General features: G+C 35.4%; 1 protein-coding gene and 1 long non-coding RNA gene across 3 annotated transcripts in view; one reads left to right on the forward strand and one right to left on the reverse strand.

Moving 5' to 3' along the window:
• Positions 1 to 14139, reverse strand: part of LOC128677627 (zwei Ig domain protein zig-8-like) — a 152579-nt gene that overhangs the window by 15251 nt on the left and 123189 nt on the right. The window contains exon 1 of one of the 2 annotated variants that reach the window (XM_053758603.2): positions 4671 to 4889. The exons of the other annotated variant lie outside the window; for it this stretch is intronic. The gene's annotated coding sequence lies outside the window, so the exon portion shown is untranslated. Of the gene's footprint in view, positions 1 to 4670; positions 4890 to 14139 lie in introns of those variants that run through there. 2 annotated transcript variants of the gene reach the window in all.
• LOC128677628 (uncharacterized) lies at positions 9646 to 11031 on the forward strand. The gene is made up of 2 exons (XR_008405551.1): positions 9646 to 9827; positions 10157 to 11031. It is a non-coding gene; the product is annotated as an uncharacterized LOC128677628 (long non-coding RNA).

Here is a 14139-nt window from a genome sequence, read left to right on the forward strand (position 1 = left end):
ACAATTTCTTTAAATACATAAAGCTGAAGTTATTTTAGAATTTTGACCACAACGAGAATCAATTTCGTCGGATGACTTATGAGAGGAGCCTGATTTTCAATGAGTGAAGAAATATGTCATTTTACTGCTTTTTCCACAAAATGATCTTTCATCTGTACTTTCCAAAGTGCAAATGCAATTAGATCAAGTAAACTCTTGTTTATGTAATCTATACTCTGATTACCAATTAAACGGAATTTTGACATTTCATAAATGTTTTCTGTATTTTTTGTGAGACGATGTGATGACGATGTTTTGTGTGACGTTTGTGAGATGTTTTCAGCATTGGAGTAAAGTGACCTTGAAACGCTTTTGTCTCAATGAGAAGGCGAGATCATGCGTATCAATGGCAAATCTACAACGCTCTGTTGGGTGCTAAATATATTCTAAAACAAATATTTATTTGCAACTGTAGAAATCTGAATATCTTTATAGCACAGTACTCTGTGCCTGTAAAAAGTCCTGTTGTATATGAAAAAAGTAATTGCGAGCGAAACGAGCGAGGTCTACAAATCAAACTGGGGCAAAAATACATTTTTGTATGCATGTATAGTATGTTTGTTTGTAACGCGATAACTTTTGAATCGTTAGTCTCATTTTGATGAAATTTAAAGGTATGTAGGGAAGTTCGTGGGGCAACAAAATCGGTTTAGTCGTTTTTGAAATATTCACAACACAACTAGCGGCCCGGTCCGGGCTTCGCTTGGGGATAAACATAATAAATTATCAATCTAAACTTTCCTCAGAAACCACATTATTTATTGTTGAGAACCGTATGAAAAAGTACTGAGTTTATCGCAAAAAAACAGATAGACAGATGCGGCTGAAGACTTTGTTTTATAATATGTAAGGATTTTATAAAAAATCATCAAACATTTATCGCGTTCGCGTGGTCTGAGTTCGCGGCGAACTAGTTATATTAATTCATCAATTTTAAATGACACGGTTCACTTTTTGTGTTCAGAGTAACGTGATTTTTAAAATTATGACGTTTCAAGATATCACTGTCATACAAGTAAATTTTATTTTTTGACATTAAAAAAGGACCCCTATCCTTTTTTTAATGTTATCACCACGTCTACACTTGATGATAATGATGAGAGGTGTTTTGTGAAATAATACCACCTTAGCTGAATACTAAAATTGTACTGTTTATTGAATATGATTAGATTGACTAACATTAGCTACAATGAAATATTGAATCGGCACTTTTTGATCTACTTTAGTGTAGATATACACCACACACTACATACACACTACACATTGTTCAGTAGATTGAACAGATCTGATTTGATTGTTTTTGTTGATCTAAAGATTACTAAATGTGTCAGCAAAATCTAATAATACATTCACTGCTCTTTGAAAATTCCGGCGTAAATGAATTTGTAGAATGAACTTAACACCTGGCTCGTGTAATGTGCAAGGTACTCGTATGTCACAGAAATGAATATAAGTTTAACAACATTATTAATAAATAGATTATTTTATGAAATCATTACCTGTATCATTACTACGTCACCTACACGCACACGTAAGTAACCAAATTGTTGCATTGGTGACCCCGACGAGATCGTGAAACGTTACTGAATACAAAATATATAATTACGAGTTTACGCTCTGTATGGAAAGGTTATCATGAACGGCGCAAAACATGAAACAGGTTAACATTTATACTTACATACCTACATGACATACTACATTTTAACGTACAGATAATGAAAATACTGTTGTTACACCCTTCGAAATTCAAATTCAAAATTCTTTATTAAATTTAGGATGATATACATCACTTATTGACGTCAAAAAATTACTTAAACTAAGTCTACTGCCGGCTTCCAAAGCGCAAGTGAAGAAGAAGCGGCGCAACAAACTTCACCGCAGCCTTTTCTCCAAGGACGTCAATTAACAAATATAGGTCTTATACATATATTAAAAATTAGGAGGACGAATTTACATCATTATTAAAAATGACAAAATTTGAATAAATAAATATTATAATAATTATATAATTTCTAAATTTTTTGTCCGGCAAATCAAGAATCCATTTAGGCAATTTATTATAAAAACGGATACAGTTCCCAACAAAAGACGTTCTAACTTTGGCCAACCGATGCCCGGGGACAGACAATTTATCTTTATTACGTAAGGCTCTATCAGTGTAATCACCAACTTTTTGAAATAAGTTTAAAGTTTTTCCGGAAACGCATAATGTTGTCAAATATGTATTGAGAGGGTAAAGTTAAAATATTCCTTCTCCTCAAACAATATATAGCACGGATTGATTCTTTCGTTAATGGTGCTAGCACTCCCCCAAAGTAGTATCCCATAAGACATTAAGCTATGAAAATAACTAAAGTAAACTAATCTAGCAGTCGCCACGTCCGTCAGTTGTCTGATTCTCCTAACTGCGAATGCCGCGGAACTAAGCTTTTTAGATAGGCCATTAATATGAGCGTCCCATTGCAATTTGGAATCAATGGTAATTCCTAAGAATTTGGTGTTTAGTACAAAATCTAAGCTTTCTCCATTCAGAGTCACGTCGACGTGAGCCTGCCTAACATTGGGAAGTGTAAATTTAATGCAATGGGTTTTATGTATATATCAAAATTAAAAATTTCACGTACAAATCTTTTTTATAGAGTTGCAATCACGGCGGGTTCTAAATAGGGTTATTGATATATATGTAGTTCAGAAATACTTTATCGTAAGTGTGGTAAATATTATATATATGTATATAGAATATAATCTGTGGAGTGTCGTGACCGTGAACTAGATGCAGAGTGATTGCCGCCATCGCCTGCGCGCTCAGTGCGCTGGTCTGCAGGTACCTACGGATTGTATAACTCTATAGGCACAAAATTCTACGATGTAGGCCTCTAATACGCCCAATCGATATAACCAATATTATTATATATATTTTTTATAACATTCCTCTGTCTTTGGGGTGCACAGTTCAATATAGGTATAATCTTTTATACTTCTATGAGAAATAGGTAATAAGGGTCGTCCAAAAACGAGAATTGTTTATAATAATTAATAAGTTTCCAGGCTCCTCTCCCACAAGTTTCACTATGATATTCCAAGTTATCGTTGTTCAGGTCTTGTACCAAACATCCAAACATATATTTAATATGACACCAAATTGTTTACCGCATTTATAGCAAAATAAAGTATTTGATTTAATTTAAAATCCGTCCAGTAGATCCATGATTGAATAAAAAATCTAGGTTTGCATTTCTAAATATCGTGGACGTAAATATTGTCTGCAACTCTTGACCCTCATTGCTGACTCACACACAAACATATAATAGTGCGGACATTCTATCTTCCATCGACGTAGCACACGATGGAGGCTCTGTATTTTCAACTTCTTTTTATACTTGTGACTACATGCTTTTTGTACCTGATGGAATCAAGACCTGACAGTTTCAGTCTTTATCATGTAAAACAATTACATAAGGGGGTTGTAGATGCAGGAAAGTGTTAAATCGGGATAAGACTATAGCCTAAATATTATGTGATAAGAGTTTCACCCCTGATTATCAAGTAAGCTTTCCAACTCCAGATACTGCTAAGCACCAACCGCAACTTATAGGTTTTCCTGTTATATTTAGACGTGTATTTTTCGAGATCTTAGGCCTAACAGTTTCATAAAACCTGAGATCCTGTATAAACCGTACTTTGGAATAGTGCATGACGTAATGTTAAGCTATACAGCTAGACAGACAAAAATTGTAAAATAAATTGTTTTGGCTTCTATTAGTCCCATATAGACCCGCATAATTATTTGTCTTTGACATCTCCTAAGTACAGACACTTACAGTTTTTCCTTATTTATTTATTTAGACACATACAGATTAACAGACATAATATCCAAAACACCTGCATGCTAGTCAAGTTATGCTTAGTGTGTGATACATAGCTCATATTAAAACTGGTTGGGAAGATGATGTAGACGAGCACAGTAGACGAGTGACGCGGCTGGAGTGATGATGGTTTGGCATCGTAAGGAGTGCGTTTTGTTTTTCAATAGTTTCGTAATGTGTGTCCGCCACAAACTGTGCCTGCTCAACAGGGTATGTAGAACACAATGCGTTTCTTTTGCATGGTCTATTTATACATATAATAAAACTGTAAGTGGGCTATGTCTGTACATAGGCGATATTAAAGAATAATAATTATGGGGGTCTTTATGGGAGTAATAGAAGCCAAAACAATTGTTTTTACATTTTTTGTTTGTCTGTTTCACTCTGTTATATAATTACGAGTGTACTCGTATTAATACGAATTGAGTACAGATACAATCATTAAATATTTTAATTTGATACCAAAACTTAAAAGTTGGATTAGATAGGTACACCATTTAATTAAAAATCCTTGGCGAATTTTCACGAAACAGTTTTGATCTAGTTTTATTTTTATTTGAAACAGAATATAATCGAGAGTGTTCTTAGATAGAAAATATTCGTTCAACTGTTTGGAAATCGTCATTTCTTTTCTAGCTGATAAATAAAATGAAGCCAGCAACTTTCGAAAGGGTTTCTTAAATCTTTAATTTAGTTTTTATTATATATACGTGTCAAATACTAATACTTTAACTGTATTTAATTACTTTAAAGTATATTCATTACTTGTATTACTCCAATGGTGTCAGAAGCGAAGTGGGAGCAATCCAGAAAGGTTCACATTTCGCACTTTCACTGTATCATTAGCACTCGCGTCGGCGTGATTGTCGTGCGCGACGCAGGTGACGCATAGACACGTCCGTCCTCTGCGGAGGCCACAGGTCTACTGACGGCCGAGCGCACCCCGCGCCGCGCAGCGCAGTGCTATCTCCGACGCTAAGCTCATCGTGCGTCGTAGAGTCGTGGTCTACGCGACCGTTCGTAGCACTGCTACGAGCGTAGTGCTGCTACGAATATTGTACCAGTAGTTCTATTTAAATATCGTAGGAGTGTGCTACACATTCTGTCTGATAATTCGCAACTACAAATGAGTTAAATAAATTGGAGCCAGTAATATATAGTATAAAAAGTAGGGGTCAATATGATATGAAGAGAACCAGTTTAAGCTTGTTTAAAAAGCATGTTATATTTGATACAATGTCAATGTAGTTCTCTAAGTGTATCTCTACTGGTCTTTCGATTACTTCATACACATGTTGTAGCATTTTATACATAAAAAGGTGCTTAGCTCTGCTCAGCCGAGGTTCTTATCGACTGTAGCGCTGAAGAGCGGGCGGGTTTGGCGAGGGGAGAGGTGTGCGTGGAGGCGGGGTGGGGGCGCCGGGGCTGTGACGTCACTCGCCGCGCCGGAACACTTACTATGTACCGCGGCTCGGAAATTCAGTTTTGTTTCTGGTCTATCGGCAAATAGAAGCTTTTGTCGGCCATAGCTGCATTTGTTGCACTGAACATTTAGGGCCATGGCCGAAAACGATCGGGATTTTTACAGAACTTCTTATATAGTCATTAATTTATAGTATAGTAGTAATTAATTTCTATAGAATCTGTTTTTCTTCTGAATTTTTCTTATTTATTGAATTTGGACGGTCTTGTCCTCTCATATCCATTATATTTTTTTCTCAATTACGACGAATTTAATTATAAATGAGTCTTTGGAGATTGTCAACTTTGAGAATGTCTATTAGTAGGTCTTTGACAACATTACAGTATTGGGAGATTGTCATAGATGAGTTTACGCCCAGTATTTATATATTATTTGCCGAGTTTCTGCCCAAGTAATGGGCGTAAACCCATGTATGGAATCCACCGGCGGGTCTGATTGCAATGACAAATGGTACAAATTAAGTCAATCATATCAATGTTTGGTTTTGAACTGTCTTCACTTTCGCCGTACTCAAAAATTACGTTACTGTCATTAGCCAGATAGTAACGATCACTATGATTACCTATGCCGTTCGTGCGCCGGTGTCGTCGGCCGCTGCGAGCGCACGTACCTCGTAAACCGAGCCGCCCGAACTCCGATTGAATTGCTAATTCGGTCCGCATCGCGCCGCGCCCGATCGCAATATGGCGTTGCAATTCGTGGCTATTTAAATAATAAATACCGGAGCTCTGACGAGTTGCTCCTCGCGGGATTTACATAAGTAAAGCTGTATTACGTGCCGATCCCTGTAGACGTTATTCAATTTTCTTTTTCTGTTTTTGCAATGAAATGTTAACAAGAATCATAATAAAGCGCTTCTGTGTTATGATTTAAGGTGCTTTAACTCCGGAAGCCGAGGAAATACAGCAGTTACTTATTTATTTTTTTGTAATTTGTAATTTTTGAAACCGTTTGCAAGTATTCTAACATAATGATCAGATGCGATTCTGATCCTATTATATTATAGCATTAGGATCACAATACATGCACAATATCGCACTCGAGGCCGGTTTGCACGGTCGACACCCAATTATTATTCCTATCTTCTCATTCACTGAAGCTAAAATTAAAGTGATATTTATTTAAGAATAAGAGACGTCTGCTAGTAAAGATTTGCCTAAATTAATACGAAATTGTGTCTCCAGCCTACAGCTGTTTTAACAAGACCAGGGTGGTGAAGTCTCCTAGAGAGCTCAAATTACTGAACAATGTAGAAGTTAGAAATATAGTTTTTCTCTTGAAGCTAACATTTCAAAAATGATGCATAAAATAACAAAATGAAGTTGGATAACTTTAATACGAGTATATAAGAAAACCACATGTGTAATTAAAGCAATAAAGAAAAGAGTAGGAAAAATGCAAGATAATCTTTCAACATTGACATATATTCACGAGGCTGTATAAATGTGTGTCTGTCATGCAACAGTAGTATTTTATCCTATCTTCTAATACGGACGCCAGCAGTCGTCGCAGGGAGGCCGGCTGCGCGCCGCCGTCGCCAGTGCGCCGTCATTTGTAAAAGAAGCCGAGCTCCGCAATCACTCACGAGCTACATCGCTTCACGTTCACCACATTGTCACACAAAACGAATGAGTTCGAATGAATAAATATTGTATTTATATTTCACGAGCAACGGTGTCAATATTTTTCTTTTTTTATCAAATTCAAATTCAAATCATTTATTCAGAAATTAGACCTTCACAGGCACTTTTTCTCGTCAATTTTTATATTTATAGTTATTTCTCACAAGCTACAAACTACTGGCATTTCGGAACGACCACTGCTGAGAAGAAATGCCGAAAGAAACTCATTTGAACAGTGTTGGTCCCTATCATGCCAGATCGGATTACCATTATTGTTTCTTACAATGTTTTTTTTTTCCTAATAATATATAAAAGTACATAATGTACATAGTCAAAAGGTATATCAAAACAGGTTATGATTGTGATCCGAGTGCTGATTATAATATATAGATAGATGTGAAACACAATTAACTTACCTGAAAATATATGAGAAACGACATGACCAGTTCCCTCTGGCAGCACCCGTTCACGAGTTGACGCATGGTACAGCCATCGCGTAGCTCAACCATAATAGAGGGAACCTCACGACCCGGCCCACGACGCCACCACCAGATTGACCATTTAAGTGAGCATGACACACTCGATTCCCATGACCTCACAATTACAAATCTTATTCGTCGAAACAGAAGTACAATTTAGACACTTGAAGATCACAAATCACGTACATGTTTTACAAATAAAATTTAAATGTCACAATATATGAATTATTATAACAAAAATAAAAATTATGAATAAAATAATAAAAAACAGTAAAATAAAAATTAGGAGATCATGTGTGGAGTGGCAAAGGTGTCGGGAGGATCCATGCGTTTTTATCAGTCAAATAGGAGTTAATTGTGTAATACGCTTTATCCATTTAATTTTTCTTAACATAAGTTTTAAAATTTTTCATTGGCAGATTAATAGCCTCTGCAGGGAGTTTATTGAATAATTTTACACTTTGACCCACGAAAGACCGCCGAACCTTTTTAAGCCTGAATCTGTTCATACAAAGTTTGTGCTTAATTCTAGTGTTTACACTATTTACTTCGTTTAATTTTTTATATAAATGTAAATTTGATTTGACAAAAATAAGCACATCAAAGATATACTGACATACAACAGTGAGGATGTTAATAGATTTGAAGAGTTCTTGAAGAGAATCTCGAGGTTTTAACCCATAAATAAAACGGATAGCTCTTTTCTGTAATACAAATTTTTTTCCTATCTCAGCTGCATTACCCCAAAATAATAGTCCGTAGGACATAATGCTATGAAAGTAGCTGAAATACACAAGTCTAGCTATATCTATGTTCGTACACTGTCTGATCCTTCTCATTGCAAAAGCTGCCGTACTAAGATTTTTGGCCGTGATTTCAATATGTTTATCCCACTTTAATTTGTCGTCCACAGTGATGCCCAGGAACTTAGTACTATGTGCCTATTCTAGAGCTTTACCATTTACTGTTAAAAGTATAACATTGTGCGAGTTATTTAAGAGAGAGAATTTAATACATTTTGTCTTCTCTGTATTTAGAGCTAAGTTGTTGGTTGTAAACCAGTTAAGCACTACCGACATGCTATTACTTATAAAGTTATAGTTTTCACTTTTTCTATCGACTTTAAATAATAAAGATGTATCGTCTGCAAATAGAACTACTTCGCATAAATGTTGGGCAAGGCATGGGAGGTCGTTAATATAAACCAAAAATAAAAAAGGACCGATAATGGAGCCTTGAGGTACGCCTGTGTGAACAGGTGCACTATCGGAACTTGTTTTGTTAATTTCTACTCTCTGTGTTCTATTATCTAGGTAAGACGAAAGAACACTAAGAGCCGCGCCAGTGACAACATAATGTTGAAGTTTATTTTTGAGTATCTTATGATCTACACAGTCAAAAGCTTTCGATAAGTCACAGAAAATACCTATGACATCTTGCTTGGATTCCCAAGCTTCATTAATTATTTCGACTAAAGTGGCTCCTGCATCAGTAGTTGAACGACCTTTGGTGAAACCGTATTAACGATTATATAACATTTTATTTATATTAAAATACGACACAATTGTTTAAATAGAGGAATTATTTTACTTATTTTCATTAAGTCTGGGAACACGCCATCAGATATACATTTATTGAATATTATGGTTAGGTGAGGAGCAATCAGGTCAATAATGCTGCTCAATACTGAGACGGAAATCCCCCACAGGTCCTCAGTGTTTTTAACATTTAGGGCTTTAAAAGCAGATATAATTTCATCTGGTGTAATATGTCTGAATGTAAAACTGCCGTCATACGGAAAAAGGACGCATCTGACGTTTTTATCGAAAATGAGTTTCATACTGATTCGGAATCAGGAGAATAAGACGCATCTGCTTGTATTTTTAAAGTTTGCTAAAACAAACGCAACCTATAAAATCTGACTGCAAAATAGGACGTATCTGCAATATTTCACTAATGATACTAATTTGGATGGACCTTTCTGTTCTATAATAAATTGAAAAGACATATTTAAATAGAAATGTCTTTTTTTAACACAGTTTTTGTAATGTGTCATATAATGAAAAGGCATTTCTATATTGTAATAAAAAGAAAAGTCGGATTGGCGAAGATGTGCCTCTTTATGTTAGCATTGTTCACTTATGTATATCAGGCGTAAAACTACCTAGACGCAAGTGGCAGTAGCGTCCTTTTTTCGTAGTATCGTTTGATGTGCGGGGACTGCGGGGTAAAGGAGGAGTTCGTGGCACGTTGTCCGCACAATCAGTTGCGCCTAGGCAGCCGAGGCGAAAGACGACGTCTATGCGACGCTCGTCTCCGTGTTTTTTACGGAAATATGGTGAGTATATGCACGATATTTTCATGTGTAATATTCAATTTATAAAATTTATGACATTGCAAACGTCTGTACTGCCTATCCAACATTAACCTAAAAAAGTAATAATTGCTAATAAAACAAATTGCCTCGGCACGCCACGGGTTTAGATGGGTGGTATGTCTGAATGTGGTGGTGGTGATGGTGATATGTATGAATATTTACGCATAAGTAATCCCACTATAGGTTATATTTTACTTTATATTTATTTTATTATTATGCATAAGTATACGCATCCTGGCTTTGGCCTGGTTCCCAGTTAAAAATTTAGGTTTTGGTTATAATTGTTACAGTCTAATCAAGCAAGATCTTCGAGGTGCTCAAAAATAATTTCGTTAGTACAACCAACTAGTTCCAGTGAAACTAATTACTTGAATAACGAAATTTTGAATAACGATGCTATGGATAACCAAATGTTGAATAATGATACTTTTGAGATTTTGAATAGCCTGATTTTGAATAACGAGATTTTGAATGACGAGATTTTAAAATAAAAATTGATTTAATTGGATTTTGATTCAGACGATTCAATTTTTGATAAAGATTTTATACCTTCAAGTTTAGAACTGCAAAAAAGTTCCGAAGATTCAGACTGCTCAATGGACATCATTCCTAACTCTCAGCCGATTAATATTATCATTCCGGAGTCACCCGAAGAGTCTGATCAAGATAGTTTGGAAAATCTAATGAAGAAAGGGCAAGTTAGGAAACGTAAAAAGTATGACAAGACACCAGCACAGAGGAAACAAATGGAAAAAATTGCAAATATGGAAAATAAGTATCAGTTAAAACCTGGATGTAATATGATTACTAAGTCAAGATTAATAGGGATTAAGCAGCCATGAAAACATTTATTTAATTAGAAAGAAGAAGTAATAGAATAAGTTTTTTATGTAGTTGATTTGATTTCAATTGGAGTGATCTCAAACAATTCTTTTGGAATGTTCACTAAATCCCAAGCATAATTTCATAGAATTTCAAGAAGTGGGCTCTCAGGAACATATGTATACTAATACTCTGAATTTATTGAGCTACCAAAGCTGTGATTGTCGTTTTAGTACTGCAAATTTTTAAAATTTGCAAACTTTCAGTATAAGTATAATTTCTTATTAGACTTTTGTGATGTTTAATTATTATGTCAATATAAAATAAATTATTTCGTAACGTGTTTTTTTTTCATTTTGTTTTAAACTCCAATTCAAAGATGAAAAACGAAAAATTTTAATATAATACATTTCTTTAATAATAGTAATAATAACTTGAACACCAGCTAATGGCTAAAAATGTGTTTGTTAAATAGTAAATTACAATTAATTTTTACATTCTTACTAAGTAGTAAAGACGGCTCTTAAAGTTTCTGAGTTGAAAAGACACATATAGCCATATACGTCTTTTCAATACAGTATTCAAGATTTTTCTATATTTTTTTTACTAAGAAGAAAAATAAAATTTTAATTATTAACGATATTAAATAAAAAATAAATATAATAAATACGTATACCCATAGATCTCACTTATTTACACATTTTACAACCGTAAAAGTATATAATATCTTAACCTCTTTCGCGCAGCAAACTTTTTAAATTGAAAATCACAAACTATTTTTTTTCTCCGTTTTCAAGTTAGTGCAGAAACGTCATTTCTCCGTATGACGGCAGAAAAGTGGACCTAGGGTACGGAGCATTTCTTTTTAATAGATCATCTGCCGCATTGGAGCGAGAGGAAAGGGATCCTGTGATATTCTTAGAAATGTTGGAAAAGAAATTATTAAATTCGTTGGCAACTTCGTCATATATCTAAAATCACATGGTATAGTCGCAGTTCTATCGCGTTTGGAATCTACCAGCGAAAGTGGGTCAAACTATGCATAGCTTCATATTTAACAAAAACAATTACCGTGCGTCTTCTCTTACCGCAAAAGGTCTTCTCTTTAAAAATTTCGTTTCGCACTTCAGAAATTGTATGTAGAAATTCTGAATTTATTTTCATCAATTATTTAGCTCATTCTCCTATATGCTTGTTTGGGGCAGGACTGAAAAGTTCTGTCTTGCCTTCTACGATCACAAGATCTGTGCTGTTATTAGTTTTTCTTTTCTGTACGTTAGTTGGAGTTTATATTTTGAATCTATTATTTTAGAATTTAGCTTGGAAAATCATACTAATAAATAGGAGGAAAAGTTTGAAGTGTGGTGTTTCTATGTGTGTTGTGTACTCACCCGGGTGCACACCACACACACACACGCTGGAATAGTTAAGAAAAATTAAAACGTTTATACAAATATATTCATTTGTATTTTTTTTATTGTATTAATTTTATTATATTAAAACCTACATAATTTTATATTAGTTAATTTAACACAATGGAAATAAGTTCTGAAGTTAATAGTTTTTTTATTTACGATTCAGTATAATAATTTACAAAATTGTGTGTATCATCGAATCGTCTGAACTGATATCGCTTTGCGTAGGAGTGTGTATGTGTAGTGAGAGTTTACGATTATAATTTTGAACGAAGATGATGACTCTACTTAGCATTTAGTACATAAACGTGAAGTAACTAGGCTATTGAATTTCAGAAGCTTTGTAATGCGAAATGAGGTCATCTGTAAAATAATTCCATATATTCAATTGCCCTACTCCCAGGACAACAAACCCGGTTCAACAAAGGAAAATAAGCCGTTTTGCGGTTTTACGTTTAGCTTATACTTCGTGAAAGTTAATTTCAACATGTGAGTCGACAGAACCCATTGTAAAAGTTTAGGCTTTCGGCATATTGTGAAGAGAATATCTGGCTTTTTTCCACGTGTCATTGCTCGCTTGAGGCGGGCGAAAGTATTCATAAAACTTTGTTCATTACCGCGTGGGCTCGCGTGCCGCCGCCGCCACCGCGCGCTCGCGCTGAAGGCGCCCTAACACCGCCGACACTCGCGCGTGGAGATTGCGACGCTACGACTCGACGAGCTGAGTTCCTTGTTTATTATTTCGCGCGAAAATGAGGAAAAGTGCGCGAAGTTGCAGAAAACGGCATGGGACACTTAGGCTGGAAGTGGTCAAGAGATACGGGATATATTGCAGGAAACGGAATAGAACACGCTGTAGGAAACGAGATGGGACATATTGCGTGAATGTGACGAGGCATGTAACGAAAAATGGAGCGGAAATCAACACTGAACAAGAGATGAGAGAGGATACGAATTTAAATAAAATTTTAACAATCTTGCTGAATGCCCGGTAAAGATTGAGCTTTTACTTTGATTCTTTTCTTGGAAGAAGATTTTACGCGGGCAAAGCTGTAGGCAAAAGCTTGTAACTGTATAAGATCATTTGACATGCTGAGGAATGCTGAGGAAATTCTTGATTGCTTTAACCTAATTTGTAGAACGACATTATACCCAAATAGACAGATACTACAACTACTTGAAGGTGAACTAAATTACATCACTATTTAACCACACGTTCTGATTATGTGTTATGACTGCGGTTTCTTTACAATAGTAGCTATTAACTATACGTTCAAAATCAAAAGATTGCTTTTTTTGCCTCAAGGCTTACATACATTGGTTTTGTATTGTATTTTGTGGAATTTTTGAGTTAGTGATAAAAGTACAAAGAGTACAGTATTCGTTGTACTTTTCATTCTCCATAGTATTGTCAGTAGGTAATTCGATCTAGTTCGGCAGTCGGTGATCCCCGACACGGCGCGGCGAGGCGCGCGTAACTGCGGCGATGCTCGCATCGGAAAGCGATCGGCACAATGGCCTCTAACGATGTTAAAACACCGGAATACTTAATGGTGCATGCTCCGGGTTCTATTGCACAATACAGGAGATTATCTATTGAAGTCGTTTATATTATTCCATAACAGGATTCAGAGATAGAATGTAACAAAATTAAATTTGTAGATAAGTACTAATTAAATAAAACCTGGGGGCCCGGCAGTACCCGTCGCCATGTCGAGCGCGAAGCAAACACTGCCGTGACAGCCTTTACTGGAACCATTTCGGCGATGGCTTTATTCATATTTATTTAGATTTTGTGACTTGGCCGTTGATTTCTATCTATTACCACTAATTATGCATAAAATTTATATTAATAAAGAAATCTCAGTAAGGATTCCTCCCTTAGACTTGGCTTGACTTTAGAGACTTGGCTAGTTTTATACAGAATTTGTGTTATTTTATGTAACCGAGTTGCGTGACATCGTTTGAAGTGAGTCAGTGCATTGTACTCAAATTTAAATTTAGTTCAAATCGACCAACAGACACTAATGTCCACT

Source organism: Plodia interpunctella, chromosome 18 (genome assembly GCF_027563975.2).
Source record: "Plodia interpunctella isolate USDA-ARS_2022_Savannah chromosome 18, ilPloInte3.2, whole genome shotgun sequence".
NCBI classification, from domain to species: domain Eukaryota; kingdom Metazoa; phylum Arthropoda; class Insecta; order Lepidoptera; family Pyralidae; genus Plodia; species Plodia interpunctella.